The sequence below is a fragment of the Epinephelus fuscoguttatus genome, linkage group LG15, assembly GCF_011397635.1.
Source record: "Epinephelus fuscoguttatus linkage group LG15, E.fuscoguttatus.final_Chr_v1".
Taxonomy (NCBI): Eukaryota; Metazoa; Chordata; class Actinopteri; order Perciformes; family Serranidae; genus Epinephelus; species Epinephelus fuscoguttatus.
The window spans coordinates 23,888,096-23,910,133 of record NC_064766.1 but is presented as its reverse complement, the minus strand read 5'-3'; the positions used below and the strand labels follow the sequence as shown (position 1 = coordinate 23,910,133).

The 22,038-nt window shown below is 42.1% G+C and overlaps 1 protein-coding gene across 9 annotated transcripts in view; it reads left to right on the top strand.

Annotated features, from left to right (window-relative positions):
* dab1b (DAB adaptor protein 1b) overlaps positions 1-22,038 on the top strand; it is a 155,478-nt gene that overhangs the window by 83,389 nt on the left and 50,051 nt on the right. For 4 of the 9 annotated variants that reach the window (XM_049597283.1, XM_049597291.1, XM_049597292.1 and 1 more), the window contains exon 1: positions 539-1,332. The exons of 2 other annotated variants lie outside the window; for them this stretch is intronic. The gene's annotated coding sequence lies outside the window, so the exon portion shown is untranslated. Of the gene's footprint in view, positions 1-538; positions 1,333-16,099; positions 16,280-16,852; positions 16,954-22,038 lie in introns of those variants that run through there. 3 more of the 9 variants (XM_049597284.1, XM_049597285.1, XM_049597286.1) reach the window with 3 other exon arrangements.

Genomic DNA, 22,038 nt, shown 5'->3' with positions numbered 1-22,038 from the left:
GAATGTGTTGTTTTTTCTCCATAGCAGAATGATGGTCTGTGATCCCAGACTTTTCTGTAGCGCTGACGCAGCTCTGTGGAGATAGATCTGGCTATACAACACTACTGATGGAATGTCCCAGACAGTCTCGTGCACGCCCCCACACATGGGCCACCCCCCCTCATACTGTCTCTTTGAGAAGCTTGTTGTCATGCTGTCAGGACCCCCGACTGTGCCCCCATAATGCACCAGCACTTCTGCATGGCCCCCCTGTCGGGGCTGGTCTGAAGCCACTGGTGCGCAGGCTGCAGCCACTCACAAAGGTCAAGGCTGTCATACAGTAGGTGTGTGAGGTTGCTCGACCTGGATGTAGCAGCAGAGAGTGAAGGTGGGGGGTCATTACGCCCCCACGTGCCATGTACCGGTGATTGAAGCTGGCTCGCTCCCTTACACCTTTCACCCCGGCTGGAGGGGGGGAATTGAAATCAATACGGCCTATGATGAGGAGACCTGAGTGGGACAGGGGTGAGGGAAGAGGGAAGAGGGGGGAGGAGAGAGAGTTGACGGATGGCTGGTTAAAGGGGGGCGATCAATTACCCTGATGGATTGCTTTTTGGGGATTTCAGAAATGAGACGGATTTCTGCTCCTTTAAGACCCATTGTCCACTGGAGGAGAAGGAGGCTGCTCCACTGCAGTTTGCATAACATCCTGAGAAGCTGGAATATCACTCACTTACATCTTTGTTGTAGTGAGAAGTGGCAACTGGTCCCTCCTCCTCTTCCCAAGCCTTTATTTTTCGAAAATGTTTAATCCCCTCCGTCCCCTCCCCCCTCTTCCACACATTCTCCCTCTAACGGATCCCCTCTCTCTACATTATTCTCTGTGCATTTTAATTTTTTTTTCTGTCACCGGGGGCCCAGTTTCCCCGCCCACTCTCCTCATTTTCGCCTGAGTCTAGAATAGTGGAGCCAAGAAATAGTTAATCTCTCCGGCTGCTGCTATGATTGGCCGCTGTATGCAGCCCTCAGCCTCCTTGAATGAGAAACAGGGGTAACCAGGCAACTTCAGAGCTGGAGAGAGGGGGAAAAGAAGATAGGGCTTTACGGGATCTTAGAATTGAGCAAGAATTTTGAACATGTAAAAGAGAGAAAAAAAAGCGAGGCAATGTGATTTCACCTTGTGTGTCCGGCAAATGGAATTAACAAATGGATTTTCTTAAACACGCTCTCTCCCTCTCCCTGTCTCCTCTCTCCTCTCATTGGGGGGGAAATAGAGCGCTCAGATGAAGGGGACACAGATGTGGATTAAAACGCATAAATGGGACACTCCAGAGAAGCATCCGCTGAGAAAAGGTGAGTGGCATCTCGAGCTTCTCTTTTAACGAGGAGTGTTTTAAAAACTGTGAAACTGTAGGGCTGTTTAAGGATGCGAGGCAGCTCCCGCGACATGTCAGGATTTATGGATAGGATGCGTTGGCCGCTGAATGAGAATGGGTTGCGGAACAGTCCGCCACGGATGACTGAGGAACAGTCACATATGTGATGGAAATGACACAAATGGGATCAGAAATGAGCTCGTGAGACAGATGATCGATGTTGCTGTGGTGGATTTGAATGTGGAGTCCTTTAAAGCGCAAACGCCGGTCGGCTGTCAGCCTGCTGTCCCATATTGAATTGCGCACAAATTGGAAATGGACATGTCGTTTTGAAATGATTTCGATGCATGACTCTCATGTGTAGGTTATGTTGCTGTATAGATGTCAGTAAAGATACAAGCTCAAAGCTTTTCCAGCCTCGTCCCCCCCCCCCCCCTCCACAAATATTCAAATGAAGAGATGTCCTGCTGCAACAGCAGTAAGTCATCTTCAAACGGCTGCGTGTTAACCGGCTCTGATGCTGAGTGCATGATGACGCATATGTTGATAAATGTATTGATCGCTGTTCTGAAACGGAGGAAAATGCTCAGCAGGCTGCATTGAGGGGGATGAGTACCTGTGGATGGATGGTTGGATGGGAGCGCGCTGCGCAGCGCAGCGGAACCGGTCTGACCGGCAGCGCTGAAGCCAAAGTCTGCTTCAAGGCAGCGCATAGGCCTGTACAAGAGTGAGTCCTGTGGTCTTCATGCTCATGGGTCAATGTGGGGATAAAAACTATCCTGCTAATTGTGGAAGCGTCTGTCGTGGGGGAAGTCTAACTGCGTCAGGGCTGCAGTTGCGCCCACATTTGGATTTTCCCGATGAGAGGTGGATGGATCGGCAAATGATTCGCATTTTCTTGCACAGAACACATTTGGATTCAACTTTTTATAGTCTGCCATGTCTTTTAGGTGTCATATGTATCCATACTGACCCACCAGCACTGTAAAATAATCATATGAACGAGTTATTTGAGTCCCAAAAGTGAAAAATAGGTTTGCTCTGCAGAATATTTTGTTGTAACACTAATATTGTGTTATATATAATTTCTTAAAGGGATAGTTCGGATGTTTTTTTAAGTGGAGTTGTATGGGGTGCTTACGCTACATAGTCAGTGTATGACATACAGCAGGATGTCAGTTGGCACGCCAGTTTAGAGAAGCAGGCTGGTGTCCAACACGGAAGCAAAGCAAAGTACGGCTGTGGATGGAAGCATCAGCAAAACACATTTCAGCCACCTAAAAACAGTCAGTATCAGATTAACTGTCCTCTATATTTAGAGTATTTTCACTGCTTTACCTTTCCATCAGACAGTCTGTTTCAATGGGGAGGCCGTTAATGGCTTCACTTCCCCATCTATGCTCTTGTCAAAGCCACCAGACTCCATTGAGAAAAACACTAATTTTAGCTCTCTGAACACGGGAGCAGCTGGTCTACCGCAGCTTTGATCGGGTAGCTAGTTTTGTTGTTGTTTTGTGCCTGTGGTGAGTCCAAACTAACTTTTAAACACCAAAGTCACAGAATGACGCAAACAAACTGACTGATGGTGGCAGCTGTAGACCAGCAACTCCTGTGTTCAGGGATGTTAAATCACTGTTTTTCTCAATGCAGTCTGGCTTTGAAGAGAGCAAAATAACAGCTTCATTTTCCCGGGAAATCCCTGTCTGACATCAAAGTAGAGTGGTAAGAATACTCTTAATACACCAAACACTAAACACTTATTAGGTGGCTAAAAAATGTTTTGACCCCCTCTACAGCAGTACATTACAGCTTCCATGTTGGACTCCAGCCTGCTTCTCCAAACTGGTGTTGTGCCAACTGATGGTTTGTAACATTCTGTCTATGGATAAGAATCCCATACAGCCTCACTTAAAAAAGATCTGAACTATCCCTTTAAGTAATCTTCACGGGGAGCTACTGGTGGAATATTTAACCCATTCCTTCCATGATTTTCAATGACTTTAGCCTCTCAGAACTCAAATCCCCCCTTGGGTAAAACTGAATATGAGCCAACATGACCAGTTCAGATGCACAGTTCAGTACTGGAGCATATGTCTATCATGATGTCCTGTGTTTTCTGCTTGAGTGCTTATGTAAGAACAGGCCTAGATGGAAAATGGCCTTGACTATTGCTGTGGAAAAGCAGTAACAAAACAGCTAGCAGCTATAAAACAAGCTGATGGAGAAATAACGTTGCTTGCCTACATCTCGTCGGCTCAGATGAACGTAAGTCGTGTTTATGTTGCGGCTAGGCGGAGTGTAAGCAAAGGGCGGGCGTTAGCATTTTTGACATTGGTGCCAGAGTTCATCTGCGACTTCTGCCGATCGGCCAAACTGCCTATTATAATCTCCTTACAGAGGATGTTCTGCAACAGATCCTAAGCTGCACTCACTGCTGGCTCGATTGTAGGACACATGTGTTGCACACACAGACACACTCACACACATACAGTACAATTTCCAGTTGTCATCCCAAGACAGTTCTTTGCAGCCCAGTGTGAGTTGTGGGGCTTAAGATGGAGCTGAACAAAACACTAGAGAGCATTAACTTCTTCAGTAAGGGCTTCTTTGTTGGGTCTCCCAGTGGAATCAAGACACTTAATTTAGCTCCTGACAGCAAAAGCAGCGAGTGGATATGTGAGCTATATCTTATCCGATTAAGACCATAATGCCTTTTCCCCCTTTCGCAATTATTGTAAAATGGTGAAAGTGGTTTGGTTATTTCTTTTTCATGTTATCTCGGCACAATTACAACAAAGCAGGGACAACATTTGTGCTGGTTGTTGTTTTGCACTCCTGTAATCCTTTGGGTTTGTCTCGCCCATTTGCCGTAGTGTTACCTCTTGACTTTTGTCTTGCTGAAAGCCTGGTGCGTTATCACATTTGTTGTTTGTCTTCATATTGCAGTGGCATTACCTTAAGTTGAACTCCCTTGAGATTTCTCCAAGTGCTCTGAGATAATGCATCTAACGAAGAGGGGTTACACTGACATCAATGTAGCGTTTCAGCATTAGACACACGATTGCTGGAGTGGCCTAAATATTTCATAAAAGTAGTTTTAATGAGCTTGCAAGATTGTGTCTGAGTTCTCATTTTGCTGGTGGCCTTATCACATCCAGTCTCCTCATTAATGGAGATGTGGCCCTTGGCAGAGGCAGGTCAGAGGTGATCTCGGCTGCCTCGCTTGAACAAAAGAGAAAGATTGCTCAGATAGCGGTGCATTCAGGATGCCGAATGATGCACACGCTCCGTCGGGAGTGTAATCAACATGACAGGTGCATCTGAAGTTGAGAGTGCAACGGGAGGGTGGTGGCAACCAAATGTGTCAGAAGCAAAGACTCGAGCTACAAGCTGTAAGAGGAGGCACAGATAAGGAGCTCAGATCTCCCTCAAGGGAAGTTTAAAGGGATATTTTGACATTCTGGGAAATACTTTAATTCACTTTCTTGCCAAGAGTGAGATGAGAACATCCTTACAAAAATCGCAGTGTAGAACAGTTTGCTGTTTTATGGAGGTTATGTGCCAGATTATTTCTTGGCTGGGACCACTTCCTGGAGTCTCTGCTGGTTGCCTTGCAACATGGCCCCAGCCAACAAATGGTCTGGCACCAAACCTCCATAAAACAATTGTTTTTACGCTTTAGTTTTTGTACAGATTAAACAAACAAGCGTAAAGTTTTAATTGGTGAGCTTTAGAGGTGCTGCAAGGCCGATTTTCTTACCTTTGGAAGGAGTCAGGATGGTTGTGTCCTCCTGTTTCCGCTCTTTAGGCTGCACTAAGCTAACCGTACATTTCCAGGAACTTCATTTTTAGCGTACCATCGTAACAGCGGTATCAATCTTCTTGTGTAACTCAACAACAAAGTAAATAGAAATCCCCAAAATGTCAAATTGTGACTGAAACATTTTCCAGGAGAATTGTCCTGCAAAGAAACAGCCCAGATGTTGGCATTGTACATTTCTGCAAATTATGGATACTTAAGATACATATCAGATACTCTACCTTGATGACATGCCTACCATACTACAGACAACTGCAGACCACTGAGACCAACAAACAACAAAACTGGTTGGTTTTTTTGAGGTCATTCATTGTTGTGCTCACAGTCGCTTTTTAGGCTCCAAACCTGGGTGTAATGTAGCGACCTGTCAGCAGGATAGTGGAATGAAAAGCAGTTTTTTTACTGAGACATTGCTGCTTTTCCAGTGGGGATTATCCCCCCAAAACTGGATATTTTAAGCCAAAACATGATCTTTTCCGAAGTGTTTTAAAACCTAAATCCAACCAAATGTTAACCACAGTGTTGCCAAAACTTTTCTGGCAGCTTTTTAGCCACCAAATGTAGGTGTTTTGTTTTTTAGCAACCTCCCTTGTGCTTCCACCAGAGATAGTGCCACAAAAGGGGTTGTTCCTTACTGACACATGCATTTGCTGCATTTCCAGCTGGGATAGCAGCATGAAAAGTGGCTGTTTTTTACTGTGACATTGTTGCATTTTCTGGCAGGTTAGTGCTGTGAAAAATGTTTTTCTTTTTCTTTTCTTTTTTTCCACAACATTGCTGCATTTCTAGCTGCAATAGTCACACAAAAAGAAGTTGTTTTAACAGAGACATCGCTGCATTTTCTGCCAGGATAGAGCCCAAAAGGGGATTGTTTTTTACCAGAACATTGCTGCATTTTCAGCTGTGATAGTGCCACGAAAAGTAGATGTTTTAGACCAAGACATTGATGCAGTTTCTGCCAGGATAGTACCGATAAAAACTGTTGTTTTTTTTCTACATTTCCAGCTGCAATAGTGCTACAAAAAGCGGTTGTTTTTTACAGAGACATTACTGAATTTCCTGCCAGGATAGTGCCATAAAAAGGATTGTTTTTTTTTTTACCAAGACTTTGTTGCCTTTCCATCAGGGGTCCTGCCACAAAACTGGGTATTTAAAGCCCAAACTTTATCCTACAATCTATAGAAATGTAAAATTTGAACATATACACTCCATAATAATGTACAAATATCCAGGGTTTGCAGAAATGTACAATGCCAATATTTATTCTGGTGATTGGGTTGAAAGAAAAAAAAAATATTTGGATAGACCTCACAGTATAACAGAAACACTCCTCACTTTTTACTCAGACACCAGTAAGCTGTAGTGCGAAATATAAAACCTGATATTGGAAAATGTTTAAATGAGCATTTAAACCCACCCTTTTAAAACTGAACACAGACCCCAGAGAATAGAAGATATTATCTTGCACATTAAACTCTGTTTTTTTTTTCATAATATAATGAGACTGTAAATTGCAACTCTATTTCCGTTTGTATCTTGTTACATATGAATTCATTAAATGCTTTCCAATATCCATTTAGACATTATGTAAGTAGACCATTCTGTTTACAGAAGCATCAAACCTTATCAGAGTGCTCTTTATTATTGAATTACATGTTGAAAAAATGAGAGACGTGTAAGTTATCTGTTGAGTAATAATAATTGTTGCTAATGGCAATTAACGCGTAATTAATGTGTCCATCAATTCACATGGACTTTGGTCAATTATAGATATATATGTAAATCATGCAGAAACTGCATTCAGGCACCATTGACTACAAGTGTTTTCCCACAGTTATTTCCTTTATCACACTGACCCTGTTGAGTTGACAATGAGGCCGCGACCCCGCCACTATAGAGAGTGTTACTGGAATCAAATGGGCCAGTGAATTGCCAGCCCATCACACAATTATTTCCATTGTGTGGAGCCGGGCAGCTAGTAATCCTTGTGCCTTGACCTGTAACATCTGGTGAGTGAGTGAAGTGTTCAGTGTGAAGCCAGCAGTGTCGGTCTGCCTCCCATGTTCAGCCGGAGCAGCCGTCACTGCCCGCTTCACTTCCAGAGGACTGGGCATCTTCAATGCATCAATGACACCAGCCATCACAAGGGACATGTAGCATGCCAAACCAGTGATTCATTAGGACTCAATTAGCTGGGAGGCATGGGGCGCCCTGCCATATGCCTCGAGGTTCTACGGCAATCTGTACCCACTCCCTACTACTGTACTCTCAACCGTCTTTGGCACTGTACACTCTGTACATGTGTGTTGCACCAGTGCTGTACAGTACTTTTCACAGAGCCATCGTCTTTGTACTATTAAAACAAGTCAGTAGTAGAGATTTAGCGGCTCTGTCTCCAGCCACCCAGCTTCCGTGCTGGAAATGAGTCACAATGACCTTCAGCTCAACTCATGTTGCGCCAGTTGGCTCCGAATGAAATGCTCATCCATCTACTGAAGTATGAGGCTGTGGAGCTCCAGATACTGTAAATCTTAGGAGGTAAGAAAGGCCCCCGCTCAATATCGACTTCGCTTCGCTTGCCAAGAGGCGGCGTGTGCTGCCGACAAGATCTATCCGCCCTCAAATCTAGTTTGTCTTCTTATCTGTGCCAAGGTAAAGGACCCCCTCACCCTTTCCTCCATGCCCCCACCGCCCAATCAAGCTCTTCCACAACCCTAAATTAATGAAATTAGATGGGAGCTGAGCGCAGTCCAAAAAGAGAACAAAAGCAATGAACGCACAAAGCTCCAGATATGTGATGTGAGATGATGTGGCATACACAGACTGTCTATACATGTAAGCTGGCACATGATAAGTGTTAATGATTGACGTTTACACATTTTTTTAAAGGTCGATACTGCTAATTTGCTGTCAGAGCTGCCACAGATTTATGTCACGCTGACATTCAGATATTTCAATTCATTTATCTTTTAAAGGCCCTGTGAAACAACAGTTTGGGTTTTTTATTTATTTATTTTCGAGTGAAATTAAATATATGATCAGGTAACAGTTGCACAGGGATTTGATCAAATCATGATCAATATGTGCAGAGGACTACTGGCCTTCATCCCCACCTCTGTGGCCTGCATTGTTCAGGCTGTTCTCATGCTCTGTTTGTACGTACACCTACAAAAAGTAATGTACCAGAATTTATTTATAACCCACGTTATTGGGAAGGCTGCAATCAGATGACCAATGGGGAGTAAAGAAGGAAGCAGTATAAAAGGAGAAAGTCTGCTTAAGGAGACAGGTAGGGGTGGTGCTTGGGTGAAACAAACACAGGACTTATCCCCAAGAGAACAGTGTTTATAACTTTAAGTTATTTTGAGGTACATCGTCACCATCTTTCTTTTCCTAAACCTAACCTAGGTAACTTCCCTCAGCTAAACCCAACCTACATAACATTACACTAAGTATGTAACATGACAACTCCATTCTCTGGGTGCTAATTTGTTAGATATCAAACAAACCATTATATAAGGATACGTTGCTTCGTTGGATTAGGAGGTCTAGAAGGAGTTAGAAATGTATATATTAAGCCACACTCCTCCGACCCATGACATAACTAGATATAACCATCTACTACCACAATGGGTTAAGTGCACTTTTACAGTACATAATGAGGTAGGTCAGCTGATCATCCCAAATTCCTTTTGATTGGCTACGTTTATCTATCTGCTAGTGAGTGCAGGATGTGTTATCGAATATGTTGAACCCTAAAACAGGAAGCTGAAAGAAGGGGATTTTGATATACTAACACTTGAAATGACTCAAAATACTCTTACCGTAAAACTTCAGTTATTGGCCGGGGTAGTATTTGCTTAAGTCACTGAAATCAGCAGACCTACATTTGGGACAGGCTTCTACACGGGACAGGACTTTAATTCGTTTCACACAAAACTGTTGCTCAGCAAAGATCAGGAAATAGAAAACAAATTGTTTATTCAAACCAGTATGAATATTACTTGAATAAAAGTTAGGCTTTAGATGATATATCAATTATGAATCATTCATGATGGGTTACGGCACCAGGCATACCGACACATCGCCACTTTATGCTGTTAAAACAGTGCTCACAACTTTGATTCATTTTTAAGAAAAACTCTTCATTCTTTTGATCCGAAGACCCTTACAGACTAAAGGAATATGAATGACTTACAGGGTAATTGAGGAATGGACACATAATTTGAGGTAGCCAACAACCTAGTTTTATAAAACCAAAGAACTTCTATTAAAAGTTAGTAAAAGGGACTCAGGATTTAATTGGGACTCTGCTTATAATTGAAGTTTTACAGTATTTGACCTATTCAGAGAAACAATTAATGCAGGGGCACAGGATAAAATGTTTTGTTTTTTTATGTCACTGGATCTTATATTTGTCCATTTTATGCAGAGAAATCTGTAACAGAGAAACAAATATCTGAAATCAAGATTCATAATAATTATTTTAAGCATTTAGGTACTTAATTATTCTATGATTTTCAGAGGAAATTAACTTTTTGAAGATAAATTAAAGGGACGCTTCGGTATATCTCAACCTTGACCCAGTTTTCCCATGTTTTTGTGTGGAAATGATGAATGGGAAGCTTTTGGAGTTGGTTCAGCTGCAGCTGCAGTGGCGAAATAGGCTGCAACCACTCAGGGCAATTATACACTGTCAATTTATGTCTGCTTATAGTGTTTGTTTTTGCCACTGACAGGCTTGGATTGTTAGTACGAGTGTCTGACAGCATTATGGGAAGGACCCCTACAGAGAAATTATAATTTTTTCTTTATCTTTTGTTGATCCAGTCTGTTTGTTATTGTGTCTAACCAAGTCTCGCTCATGGAGAAGCCTCGTTGTGAAGTTAGTTAAGTGGTTCAAGGAAGACAGTAACAAACCAACTGGATCAAAGGTAAAAAAAATAAATAAAAAAAATGTTTTGTTTCTCAGTAGGGATCCTTTCCATAATGTTGTTAGACACTTACAAAAACAATCTGAGTCTGTCAGTGCCAAAAACAAGCAAATTTAGATGGTGAAAACATGCCCCAAGTGGATACACTGCAGCCTGTTTTGCAGCTGCCTCTCATTCAATACTGGACCACTTTCAAAAATTGTGGTTACAATTATTCACTTAGACACAAAAACGGGTTGAAAAATACCAAAGTTACACTTTAATGTTGAATTTTCAACAAATTAGTTACTGCACAATTGACTGACATGCAAAAATGGTGCAATACATATTAATACTATGTCCTTGAATATAAGCATCAACTTAGAATTTGTTTGTGAAGCCATGGAGCAAACCATCAACCAACAAGGCTGTTTCTATTTGGGTCTATTTTAATTTTATGCGAGTTGTTTTGAGGGAGTGACTTCAAGAAATGAAAAAAAAAACCAGAGTGTGTTTTTGCAATTAAAAGCGTAACTTTTCAATAATGCCAGGAGCACGAGAGGAGCCAAAGAAAGGAAATCGAGTCAAGTTGGAGCAGCTCTGCCCTAGTTGTAGGCACGTGCAGCCACCCAACTGCACTCCTCCAGCGTTTTCACCGCATTACCCAGAAACGCTATGTTCGTGTGACCCAATTTATCAGCCTCTCCTCCCCATTCATCTGCTCTCACAGATGCACTACAGGAGGCTCCATAAGCAGCAGAGCATTCATCACCTCTGAGTAGTGAGGTCCTTTCGGTTTCATCCCGTTGGCCCATTCTACAACCTTATTCCCCACAGGCGGGACAGCAGCTCCATATGTGGCTGATGATTATAATAGTGTGGCGGGCTGGCAGCAGCAGGCTCTACAGTGGCTGAGGTGCATTTGTGCGTGCATTTGTGTTTGTGTTCTATAAAATATGTAATCAAATATAAGCTTAGCAGGGTTTTTCTTCCACTGGCAGTCAATTTAAATATTGTATCTGCCACATCTCCTTACTGCAGTGCTTTTTCAACCCCCTGGAGGTAATTGAGATGTTTAGTTCAGCCTAGAGGAGCTATCAAACTCAATTCTCATGCGATTTCACATCCTCTGATTCATGTTTTTCCTTATTGAGCGCAGCACATCTCCCCCCGTTTGGATCATTTACAGTTGTGAGTAATCAAACATTAAATGACAATAAAAGTTTATTCACTCGCACACAAAGGAAGCAGCTCTTCAATGAAACTGTTTTAAAAGAGGTGTTGATTTAACTTAATGGTCATTTTGGAGGCTGTTTGTTGTATTTCTGATATTTAGTTCAGCTTTATTTATAGAAAAGAAACTCCTGTCAGAGTAATGCAAAACAATTCAATCGTACCAACAACTGCAGCCTCCAAAATACCTCCACATGCACATCAACAGAAACTGAGCATTATAACCTTGGTGATTTTAGAATATACTGCAGGACTGTTGTATTAGACTGCATTAGTTTTAGTTTTGTGTACCAAATAAACTGGCAACTGAGCGTATAATGAATTAGATTAAGCCAGGAGGTTGTCTGTTGGTGTTACTCTCATGTGGCCAACATGGAGGACAAGGCCAAGTGAGCAGAATAGTCCATTATCTCTGACTATTTAATGCATCTTTCAGTTACTACACTGTAGAGATGTAGGAAAACATATATAGTACCAAAGAATACTGTGTAGTAGCATTTGTTGGAATCTAAAGACATCCTCTGGCACTTAGTCATCTCACCCTAACCTAAAATTTACGCTCATATAATACTGATTTCAAACCCCATCAGCTATCAGTCTGACGATGACTTATTCTCTGGGGTAATGGCCAATATTTCGGCAGTTCCAGTGTAGCCAGCGAATATGTAGATAATGGATATACTGGCCAAGACTTCCTCTTCCATGCACCAGTCGTTGTTTACAGTCTGATTAGCAACTTAAGACATAAGAATTGGTCCAGATGACATTTCAGCTAATCTCTATAAACAAATATCTGCCTACGAATCAGATAAACTTTAGAAATGCTAATAACAACCTAAATTTTTGTCAGACAATAGCTGATGGGTTTCGACTCTAGAGTGCATTTTGGTCAATCCGTTCCGCCTCTTTTGTTGTTTACCTACATGCAACCAAAGCTCGCTCAACGCTACTCAGACTACAGATGGAAACCAGAACGCTTCTGATTACAAAATCATGTTCCATTGCGCACAGATTTGCATGCACTTACATGCAGATATCTCTTTTTAGAGGCTAATATACTATTACATTTTACATTTTAGTTAGTCTCTATATACAGACTCTACATTCAGTGAATGTAGAGTCTGTATGCAAACCCTGGAGATCTTGCCTCCGGAAGAAGAGTGGAAGACCCCTGGTTTCCGGTTGTAGGCTGTTTGTAGTTCACGTGATATTGACCAATCACGTTTGAGCCGGCTGCAGTTGTTGCCAGGTTAAATGGTCCGTGTGGTGAACTAACGAGGTGGAACATTATTGGCGTCACTGCAAACTCTGAATCCATCGCAGTGGTTCAGCATATTTACTTATATATAAACGGAAGTTGGAAATGGAAATTCGCCTCCTCTGCCCAAATCAAACTGGAATGCCGTATCGCCGTCTGCCAGAAGTCAGACGCCGAATACAGCCGATGGGTTCCAAGAATGCATTTTCGTCAACATAATAAGCAAACATTTACAAAACTTTTCTAAATCACAAAATGTCCATAATCAAAATGTCTTCAAAATACTCAAAAACAACATTACGTTTAGGTACTCAAAACCATGGCCTTTCCCAAACCTTAAAGAAACACTTCACCCCCTAAATGACTATTCGTGTATCAGATACTCACCCTGTAATACTTTGAATTTGTGAGGAAAACTTTGGTTTTCTTGCATGCCTACACAGCGAACAAAGAATCCCAAAAAAAATTCTCAATGATTTGAAGTCGTAGGGGTCCACGTTCAACAACAGCGCAGCTATATCAAAACATCCATTTACGAACTTCCACACAACTTGTGCAGTACAATCTAAGTCTCATTTATCCAATCGTTTGCTCAGTATTTCACAAACACACAGCCCTTTCTAGTTGAGAACTGAACTGACAGTGAAACATAATGCTGTCTTCAACCAGAATCCACTTACAAAAACAGTCATTTTACCTCGCTGAACATGGGCACTGCTGGTCTACCACTGCCTCGATCTGTTAAATCCTTATTGTTCTTGTGTGATTTCAGAGAGAATCTGAACTAACACCTTAAAAAACCAAAGTCACACAATAACACAAACAAACGAACTGATCGAGGAACAGTAGACCAGCAGCTCCTTTGTTCAGTGAGGTAAAATTACTGTTGTTGTCAATGGAGTCTGGCTTGAAGAGAACGTAATTAGTTTCACTTTAAGTTCAGGATGTCATCTGAAAGGACTGTCTGTCTGGGAAGTGCTGAGTGTATGACTGGATAAATGACACTTGAATTATACTGAACGAGTTGTGTAGGAGTTCATATATGGATTTTTTTATATAGTTCTGCTGTTGTTAAACGTGGCTCCCTACGACTTCAATTCATCAAGAATTTTCTCAGTTTTTGGATTCTTCAGTCACTGTTGAATCATGCAAGAAAAACATAGTTTTCACAAATTCAGTGTAATACAGGGTGATATACATTCATTCATTTGAGGGTGACATATTCCTTTAACTCAGGGACAATCATATCGGACATGTAAGTAAAATGCTAAATGAACTTTTCACTCTTAATAGCTGCTGACATTTGATTCTCCTAAATGTCTGCCCAGGCAGAGTAATTGCAGCTGCTCTAATTTGTAACTTTGTACCTTTTTTAATTAAATGGAGATCTCTCTCGTTGTGGCGCCTGCAGGGAACAGATTCTGTTTTTTTGATGTGGAGCTGCACTGACGAAAAGCATCTGGCACCGCAACGGCGGTCAGCATGACGTCTTCTGACGAGACCCTTTGGATCACTTCTCATCAGAGCGTCACAGTTGGAGGCTACCCTGATGTTTTGCTCTAATCAGCCATCAAGTGTCATATTCAGAAGGCTTCACTCAGGCTTATACCCGGCCTCTGCTCTGGGTTTATACAAAACATGAGCGACTGAAGAAGCGGCGCCTCGGAGAGACAACAGTGGCACTGTTTGTGTGTGTTCGCGATCTGTGTGAGATCTTGACCTTGCGATGCCATTGTAATGAGAGGCAGTCGAATATTTCACTTATCATTAGCGGCATGATTAGCTGCCAATGGGCTGTGCCCGGCGTGGTTTAATCCTCCCGGTCTCCGGAGTGTGATAACATATGAGATGACAACAGTTTCACACCCGGTTTCACACCTCCCGTGGTTCCATACGTCGCAGCAGCCTAATCACTCATGAGAGATTAATGAGAGACGTTGAGGTGTGGTGGGAGATTCACTAATTACACCCGCACATACTGTATTGTAGTCAGGGGAATAGACAGTTTATGTGTGAGTGTGTGTGTAAGCTTCTTTAAAAGTACAGATTTACGAGACACCTGTTACTTCACAGTGGGAGAAGTTGAGCTTCAACAAAGGCGCCCTCAAGAGAGATGAAGTTAAAAGTACTTTGTGGAAGTGATGATATCTACAGTACAGCTGCAAAAACAAAATCACATCAATGCAAAATATCACTAATTGGGATGTTAACAAGAGCGGTAGTTTATTTGGAGAAAAATAAACCTTTCTGTGTTTTGAAGAGCTCCTACAGCTGCCTACAAGAAACTCGTACAGTCATGAAAGTAAACCACATAACCCATCTACGTGATCGCAGCAAGAAGCATTACACGTGCTAACTTTCCTTTGAATGTAATGTCAGTCACTCCTATATTTCCTCTCAGGCGTATTTCTGCCAGACGCAGCAGTGTGAAAGGAAATCCACACCAACTGTGGAGGTTTTATAGCAGAAGAAAAGATTGGTAGGGGTTTGTAAGATCTGAATCATTTACAAGATTGACAAATAAATGACCAAAGATGGAAATAATCACTTTTGTTCAAAACGTGTGGTCCTCAGGCACTGTAGAAAAATTATTTGTGTGCAACGGGCAGATATAATTTATGGTTCGCTTTTTAAAGGAGCAAGAGCCTTGACAGTTTTTAGTTAAAAAAAAAAAAAATCAATATACCTTTACCTTGACACAGAAAAAAAATGCAACATCCTCTCTTGTAATATCATAAAATATTGTAAAACTGTTTTAATCATAAAAGCTCAATAATAACTGTATAAAAACAATGTATAAAATGATGTGAATGGGGGCGTTGGTGGCTTAGTGGTAGAGCAGGCGCCCCATGTACAAGGCTGTTGCCGCAGCGGCCTGGGTTCGAGTCCAGCCTGTGGCCCTTTGCTGCATGTCATCCCCTCTCTCTCTCTCTCTCTCTCTCTCCCCCTTTCACACTTAACTGTCCTGTCCATTAAAGGCAAAAAATGCCCAAAAAATATCTAAAAAAAAAAGAAAAAAAAAAAAGATGTGAGTGTGAAAAGGGGTTGCTCGTAGTTGTAAAACTACAGAGAATTATCATCTGAATCTGCAGCTCCCCTCGTCTTAACAAAATTTTGAAATAATTTTCAGCTCATAGCTTCGCTGTTTAACCCGCAACATTCAAGCCGTACTCATTCCCGGGTCATCAAGCACTAACACTTTGTCACGCCCCTCTGCCTGTGTCAGAGTCCTGCACTGGGTCGGGTAAAAAGAGCTGATTTGCGGGTGGTTTTTAAAAAAAAAACATTTTTTCCCGGGTTTGGATCTGGGTGAAAAAAATAACATGCGGGTCGGATCGCGGGTTTTAGGTAAACACATCAGTCATTAGTTCGGTAAACTACTGATGGTCATTATTTACTCTCTGAGGATCGCCTCCGCTATTTCGCAACGGTCATTGGTTCAGCTGTTTACACGCGTTTCACCATCTAATAATACAATTTGTGATTGGACGACAGAATCAACATGGCTGCCACCGTCTAACAAGCACCGCTTCCAAAACAGTAAATAATTATTTAGGTATTTGAGAAATAAGTGGATAAAACATACAACTATCACTTTATAATGTTTCTGAAGTGTTTCCCTGATGGATTACTTCTCTCCTCGATGGATTCTAAAAACACATGACAGCTTGTAACTGCTGAACGTCGCTCTGGACTGAAAGTAAGTCTATTATTACACATGTAAAGTTCCTTTACATAGATTAAAAGTTTAAAAGCATTAAACGTAACAAACGAGTGCTTTTACACTCGTATGGTAAAAGAACGCAGAGGGTTGATGATGGAGCTGAAGTCAGGTTTTTATTGTGAGAGCTGCTTCATTCAGGTCGTTTACTCACTGGCACCTTAACTGTGGCGATATGCTGTTCAATATTCAGCCAATATGACCCAAAATGATTACTTTAAATCCAGGTTACGGGTCGGGCTGTGGGTCGTGTTTCAACGGGTCGGATCGGGTTGCGGTACTAATTGGCCTGATGCGTGGGTTTGCGGTTCGGGTGCGGGTTTGTACGTTGCCGGGTCGGGTCGGGGCAGATCTTGAAAACTGGACCCGTGCAGGACTCTGGCCTGTGTTACTGCAGGCTGTTCTCATGCATTGTTCATAAGTATACCTACAGTAGTGCAAAATAATTCCTATGCAGCCCATGTAATCATAAGGCAGTAATTCGAATATAACCCACATTATTATGAAGGCTGCGTTCATGTGACCAAAGTGCTGATGGGAGTAAAGACGGAAGTAGCATAAAGAGTGACAATCTGCTTAAGAAGGCAGGTTAAGGAAGTGGATGGGGCAAACAAACGCAGGACTTTCCTCCAGGAACTTGGAGTTATTTTAAGGTACGTCATCACCACGTTTCTTGTCCTAAACCTAACCTACAGAGCTTTACTTGCCTAAAAATTACCTTCATAACTTTACGTTAACTACATAAATTTACATTAAGTACGTGACGTGGGGCCAGCCTTGTGTCTTTTACGAAACCTCACCGAGCGTAACATGACAACTCCATTCGCGGGGCACTAATTTGTTAGATATCACACCTTTACTGTCTGAATGAGACGCACCAGGCTTTCAACTAACTCCAACATAAACCCATCCCCCGTAATATTAGCAGCTGACGTATTATACAGAGCAAGAAAGTCCAAGAAGAGAGGGGGTCTGGATGGATGGATGGATGGATGGATGGATGGATGGATGGATGGGTCAAAGAATCACAAATTTCACCCAGGGGACTGCAGTTTGTGTCTTGTGTGGAACCAAAAGTCAGCATCTTGTAACCCAAGCCATGATCTTATTCTTAACCTAACTAAGTAGTTGTGTTGCCTAAACCTTAAGTAGCTTTGGTTCCTGTGAAGTTTAGTTTTAAAAAACACTGTATGTATGTATCAACCTGAAACTGACAGGAAGCTAGAGGGGTACCTGGAGCATAATAGTCACAGTCTTTTTGTTGAGTTGGGAGTGAAAACCTGTTGCATTTTTGCTGTTTTGGTTCACTCTCACCGTTCTTATTGTTGTTCTCAGTCACAGCAGACAGCTGTTTTCAATGAAAAGCTTTACAGACCCACCTGCTCAGCACCGAAACAGCACACATACAAAGTTAATGACCAGGTGATGAGCGTAGTGGAGCATTTAGCTACTAAAGAGCCAGATATTTCCCTCAGGAGTTGGTAGAGACCAAAACAGAGCTAAAAAACAGTGAATAGCAGACTAAAAATTATGTATGTGAATGGAACAGTTATTTTCACAAAAATAACTAAATTGCAAATTAGAAATTTAAAAAAAAAAAAAAAAATGGACACCCTTGGGGCGTCGGTGGCTTAGTGGTAGAGCAGGCGCCCCATGTACAAGGCCGTTGCCGCAGCGGCCCGGGTTTGACTCCAGCCCGTGGCCCTTTGCTGCATGTCACCCCCTCTCTCTCTCCCCCTTTCACACTTGACTGTCCTATCAATTAAAGAAAAATGCCCTAAAAAATGTCTAAGAAAAAAAAAAATGTGGACACCCCGGTTGCCAAAATAATTGTTGACATAGTACATTTTTGCAAACTACGGACATCTTGAAACTTACATTTCAATTTGATGTCGTGACTACACTGTTGTTAAAATGCGGTTGAGTTTAGGCCCAAAACCCACTTGGTTCAGGTTTGGAAAACATCATGTTTTAGCTTAAAATACCCAGTTTTGTGGGCACAAACATGCTGGAAATGTCCGACCTCTTGGTAAAAAATACCACTTTTGTAGTTTGTTAGTCTGCGGCTGGATGCAACGTGGCAGCCAACTCAGTTGCTCTTCTTCGTGATGACAAAGTCAGCTCATAAACATGTCATCCAAACTACGTCACTTTAGAAACGTTGATATGATACGTACGAAACATACAAATGTAACTTATCTGTGGTTTGCTGAGCTGACATGGAAATGAGCATTTACCAACGTCCTGTTTGTCAAATAGCTACTGACTTTACAGCCATTATCACTGTCAGCGAGTAAATAAAGTGAGCACTGGCGCAGCTCTGTGCTTAAAGGTCCTGTGTGTAGGATTTAAGGGAACCTCTTGGCAGAAATCATATAAAATATTCACAATTGTGGTTTCATTAGTTCATAATCACCAGAAAATTGTAATTATTCGTCACCTTAGAATGAGTCGGTTATATCTATTTACAGTGTGGTCCTCTTCCACAGAGTCCGCTGTGTTGCTTCTTCAGTAGATTAGAATGGACAAATCAAACTCTGGCTCTAGATAGGGCCATTCCTGTTTCCGCGTCGGCCACCGTAATTCCCCTACAATTGGGAGAAGTTTCAGTTCTGCAACCCCACTGCTAGATGGCACTAAATCCTACACACTGAACCTTTAAGGGGAGACTGAAATAAATAGAAATCTGGGACAGTTTAAAAAATCTCAAAAGACCCTCCCCTGCCCCTCCCAAGACTTCAGATTACCCTCCCTTCATCAAAAAGAAAAAACATATAACCCGTCAATTTTTTTATCCCCCCCGTCACTGACCATACAGTCCCTCAGTAGGCTCAAAATGACAACAGTAATTAGGACCTAAAAAGTTTGACTTGCATTAGTCCAAAATATGTCACACTGCTGTTTCATTTACATTAAGCGAAACTACTCCCCAACACTGTGTGTATGAGGTATGTCACATCATGACAACATCAATAAGACACTGTGACAGCAAGTAGAAAAACAAAAAGGTTCCTGTTTTGAAACGAGTGTGTGGTGCTTCCCTTCAGCTTCATTAATGCTGTCCCGCAGACTGCAGGTAATGTTTTTGTGCTCTGCAGTTTTGATCATGGCAACTTTCATCTCAGCTTCACCGGATTGCTGTTGTGCTTGATAGTCATATTGCCTGTCCACGGTGCTGCTGAATTAAATTTGTGTCTTTTTAAGACATGAATGCAGTCAGGACAACAAACGGTGAAACGGTTACTCACAGTCGAGTTTCATAAAGAGGCTGCTTGCGTATCTAAATTATATCCATGACCCACGTGCAATTAAAGAGGACACCTTTTGGCTATTTATTTAGTTCAAAGGGAACACAGAGGGAAGGAAAAGCCCCTAATTGTCTCATTAATTACTCTCCGCATGAAATAATGACCAAACCAAGGTATCCACAGTTCTTTTGTAACCCACAAAGGAAGGCAGGGGTGGGGGTGGCAGCAAAATAAAACATGCTTCAACCTCTTTTCACAAATAGGCATTATGTTGGAAGGGAGGGAGACAAAGAAAAAGAGGGCAGGGGAGAACAGGGGTGGGAGGAGAGAAAAAAAAGAGGTAAAGATGAAATTGAAAGAGTAGAAAAAAAGGCTGTTGAGATTAAAAATGATAAATACAGAGCAAATCAAAAAGAGAGGAAAAGAGAGACAGAAGGAGAAAAGCTTGGCTGTGAGGTAGCATGGTGTTTGTCCAGGCCTTCTGGAGCCTGCCCAGTTCTCTCTCCCACCGAACGTGGTAAATAGGCTGTTTTAACACACTGTTCAGACGCTGAGACACAGCACAACAACAAACCAAATCAACAGTGAATTAAAGACTCCTCGGGGAAGCCACAGAGTAACATCAGAGGAGGTGTTTTGGAGAGACACATCCACCAATTAACTGTTCTGAGAGGGGTCCGGGAGTCTCACGCCGGCTATGTTTCCAGACCCGCTGTATTCGGTGGGTGGAATTAGATGAATAAAAAAGGAGGAAATGTATCTTGTTTTCACGCTATTGTTTACTGTCACCATAGGGAGCTGGTGACACTTTATTAGCCTGAATGTGTCTGTTATAGAGGCAGAAGCAGCCTAAGAAATGCAAACTTTCAAAATAAACCCCATTAATATTTGCATCTTGAGACCTCTGCTGTGCGAGCACGAATGTGTTTGTTCATTTATGTCATGTCTCAGACTTGAAGAGACCACCCCCCCCTTCACACACGCATACACACATCGTGTCCTCGCTCTTCTTCCATCTTAAATTGGGCCCAGTTATCCTGCAGCTGAGCTGGTAAAAGGATAATGCAGGAGCACTTCAGAGGGCAGCTCCTCACTGCCCTCTGCGCAGCTCTGCCCGGCCATGTTGGAGCCACGCCTAACTGAGTGCACAGCTCCAAGGCCTGTGCTGACATAAATCTGCACGGCAAAGCAACTGTGTGGCAATGCTTATTTAGTTTACCAGCTGTAGCTGCTGAACCTGAAGCAATGAGGCCTCCCTTTCCCTCAGAAAGTAGACGAGAGCGCTTCAAATGCCCAAACTGAATTTTTTTGTATGCATTTTCTTCCCTCCCCTCCTCCTCCGCTCGCACACTTGACTGTTCCATCGTCAGAGGCCCTCCATCTTGTCAGAATGAGGTGAACTAATGGGCCGTGGCTGAACAGCCTGAGCTCAGAGGCTATCAGTTCCCCCTGGAAGGCCAGCAAGGCAGAGGAGGAGAAGAAGAAGAAAGGAGAGGTCCTTCTACTGCTTTAGCTGCAATATTTTAGCTTTCCTTCACATAAATCCTTGCAGAAGTCACAAGGAATTGTTTAATTTATAGTACCATGTCAATACAGGGTCACTGTCCCCATTTCCTCTGCTTCCCCTTGGTGTAAATGTTGCTCGCTTTGTGCTAGCTAAAAGAGAGCTTGGTAATTTACTTAGTTTGGACGTAGTTACGTCATCCATAGGTTTGTGGACTGCCGTTTTGAAGCCTCGATTTCAGCATTTCAGCAGTCGCCATTTTGATTTTTTGAAGCCAGCCTCAAGTGGCCATTAGAGGAACTGCAGTTCTTGGCACCTGGAGGTTGCCGCTAGGTTTTTAACCATGCTAGCTGTGTGGCTCAGTCAGTCTGTCGGTTGGTCTTTTGCGCAACCACCTACTGACAACTCGGATCATGTATCCTATTGAATTTTGTTATTTGACTTTTCTGGTATTACCACCATGGAGTTCATGTTTGTTGCTTTGAGTGAAATATCCCAAAAACTATTTAATGGATTGCCATGAAATTTGGTTCACATATTCATTTCCCCCCTTAAGATGAACTGAAATAAAGTTGCTGATAACTGAAGTCTTCATCTAGTGCCATCATCAAGACTTAAATGTTCATGACTAAACACTTGCAAAGCTAATGACATTCCCATTAGCTTCATCTGCACTTAGTGCTAAATAGCAAATGCCAACATGCTAACACTGTAAACTAAAAAGGTGGTAAATGCATGGATGTATAAAAAGAACTAGATACAGGAACAGCAAGCATTTGACAGTGGCCAAACCATATGATTACAACTGCCAGATCCATTGCGTAGTCATGTGGGGCCAAAAAATTGTTTTTCCCATAGTGAAAGACACTGTAAATCAGTCAATCAATGCATAATTTTTTAGGTACATCAGCTTCCCTGTATGAACACTTACGTACATAACCCTTACTTAAATCATTGTGTTTTAAAGGTTATAAAATTTTCTAGTT